Below are 2,022 nucleotides of genomic sequence, written 5' to 3'. Positions count from 1 at the left end.
TTATTAAGGATGGATGCACTTTTGAGCTTCAAGAAGAGCCAAGATGTTTATTGATAACTCTGACTGTGTTTTTATGAAAGAAAAGTCATATGTAACCCCTGACTGTGTTTTTAAAGGATGAAGCATATGAGAGGAGGCTAAATCATGGGGGTCATTTTCATTTTTGGGTGAACTATCCCTTTAATGGGTCAAGTGTTCATGAAAAAAAAAAAAAAAAAGCATTTTTAGACATTTCTTGAAAATGGGCAGTTTATTACAACAGCAACAAACAGTCAAAGAAAAATGTCTGTGAAAAGTGAATTTGTACCTCTTCAAAGTGATAAGGTGTGTTCAACTCGTTAACTTCAACTCAGAGTTAAGACCACTCGCAGTGCCACATACTGGATTAGTTGCAGAAGCTTGTTAGTACAGCCTGGAAGGTCTGCCAAGAGAGCAGTACAATAGTCCAGTCTGGAGAGAATCAGAGCTTGGACAAGGAGTTCTGTAGCAGCCCCGTAAGGAAGGGTCTGATCTTGCTAATGTTATACAGGGCAAATCTGCAGGATCGGGCCACTGCAATGATCTGGAAGTGCAAAACATGAGCAGTCCTGTCTTGGCAAGGTTGAGCTGATGGTCATTCAACATCCAGCAAGACATTTCTATCCAGGAGGCAGAGATGTGAGCAGTGACCGTCAACACATCCAGCTGGAATGAAAGGGAGAGATGGTTGTCATTACAATAGCAGTAATATGAAAAGCCATGTTTCTGAATGACAGACCCATTGTCATGATATGTACATGGAGAGGAGCACTCCAGTAGCAAGATGTTGCGACTTAGAAACCTCACCCTCAAGACACTCAGAAGGACCTACCTGAGAGTTAAAACTTGAACCACTGGAGTGTGGTTCCTGAGACACGCTTTGTCAAGAGGGTTGACAGGACAATCAGGTGGATAACTGTGCCAAAAGCCACAGACAAAGACTCCAGCAAAAGGAGTACAGATGACTTTGAAGCTGCTCTTGCAAGTCACAGAGCTTTAATAACCAAGAGCAGGGCAGTCTCAGTTCAGTGGCTGCTTTTAAAACCAGACTAGTTACTGTCCAGGAGGTTGTTCTGTGTGAGAAAGCAGAGGTTGAACAGTATGCATTCATTTTTATTAAATTAATACAATTGTCTGATAAAGTGTTTTATTGATACAATGTTTGTTTCATATGGGGAAAAAACAGATAAACAAAAAACATACTTAAAGGAGAAATTAGTTTTAACTCTAGGCCCAAATTACATGTTTTCATGGTCCCAGTTAACCCAAAAATGTAAACGTTCAAAAATGTTCACTATCAACAATGATACCTTGACTTGGATACTGATTCCTGAATTTTTCAAACTCTTAAACCCCTTGATGCCTCGCCAAAGGCAATCACCAGCACTTGATTTGGGCACATCAAGCATTCAGCATGCTTACTGTTTCACTGACGTTGAAGTATGAAATTTGGTATCAAACATTTTTTGATACTCAATGGTTTCGAGGCAATTCGGTCAGTGCCTAAAAAGTACGGGATACCCAGCCCTACCCAAGGTGAAAATTATCTAATGTTTTACTCACCTCTCATGCCTTCCGATATATTTTTTCTTTCTTCTGGAGATCACTTTTTTTAGAAAGTTGTCCAAGATCTGTTGAGGCATAAAATGCATCTGAGTGGGTATGCTCAAACATTTTGATTATCCAAACATTTAGCATTGAGAATAACAAAAAAACAATGACATACACCTAAAAATACAACTACATACACACTTACATTCATCTTAAATACACCTATTTTTTTTTTAAAATTTCCTATGTTGTTACAATACATAATGTAGATTTTAAATGGTCCTTGTTTTTTTTGACAGACATCTTTTCATGCAGCTGTTTTACACTGATTTTGGTTTTAAATGGTCCTTGTTTTTTGTTTTGATTTTTTATTTACAGTACTCCTTACCACATATGAAATGAAAATTATACACAAAGAATAACCATTTAAGAAAGAAAGAAAGAAAGAAAATA

The 2,022-nt window shown here is 37.7% G+C and overlaps 1 long non-coding RNA gene across 1 annotated transcript; it reads right to left on the bottom strand.

Moving 5' to 3' along the window:
- Window positions 1–381: 381 nt before the first annotated feature.
- Window positions 382–1,426, bottom strand: LOC122142299. Its single transcript, XR_006158504.1, has 3 exons — window positions 1,329–1,426; window positions 851–1,091; window positions 382–684 (listed from the first exon to the last, which is right to left on the bottom strand). It is a non-coding gene; the product is annotated as an uncharacterized LOC122142299 (long non-coding RNA).
- Window positions 1,427–2,022: the final 596 nt, after the last annotated feature.

Source organism: Cyprinus carpio, chromosome B24 (genome assembly GCF_018340385.1).
Source record: "Cyprinus carpio isolate SPL01 chromosome B24, ASM1834038v1, whole genome shotgun sequence".
Lineage (NCBI taxonomy): Eukaryota > Metazoa > Chordata > Actinopteri > Cypriniformes > Cyprinidae > Cyprinus > Cyprinus carpio.
This window is presented reverse-complemented; position numbering and strand designations above follow the sequence as displayed.